The following is a 655-nucleotide window of genomic DNA, read 5'->3' as shown; positions in this document are numbered from 1 at the left end:
GCCGTAGCGGCGTGCAGAGCGGACCGCCGTACGTCTCTATGGTGCGAGCGCTTCGCGGCGCTGTGGCGGCCATTTTGGAAGCGGGTGAGGCGGCCATGTTAAGAGTGGGCAGGGAGGCTGAGGGAGGTGTGAAGCGGCGACAAGCAGTCTAGCGAGGCTGGCTTCCCCTCTTGTTACGGCCCGACAAACAAAGCCGTCCCCTCAAAAACAGCGTGTGGCGAGGGTCCTTGGCGTGGTGCTCCATGAGACCCGTGTGCTGAGACCCAGGGAAGGGAAGGGAAGGGAAGGGAGAGGGACGCGGTGCAGCCAAACGGGCAGATGTGCCGCAATACCCCAGAGCACCCCAACAAGGCCCACCACCCTGCATGCGCCATGGGTCGTGAGGTGGCTGGGGAGGCCTGGCAGAGCACAGCTGCTCTACGCAGCCATCCTGCCACCTTTGGATGGGGCAGAAAATTAGTTTAAAAGCTCCAGACTGGTTGAAAAGGAGCTCCTGGACCTATCCTGTGTCCCTCTCATGGCTGCGTGCCTCAGAGAGCTGACTGCAGGAAAAAAAATACCCTAAATTCTGTAAACTTGAGTATTTTATTACCACTCAGCATTTAACTCCCAGTTCTCAAAGTTTGTGTTTCATGCAACGGAGGAGATGAAAGCA

This window comes from Balearica regulorum, chromosome 10 (assembly GCF_011004875.1).
Source record: "Balearica regulorum gibbericeps isolate bBalReg1 chromosome 10, bBalReg1.pri, whole genome shotgun sequence".
NCBI lineage: Eukaryota > Metazoa > Chordata > Aves > Gruiformes > Gruidae > Balearica > Balearica regulorum.
Note: the sequence above shows the minus strand (reverse complement) of the source record.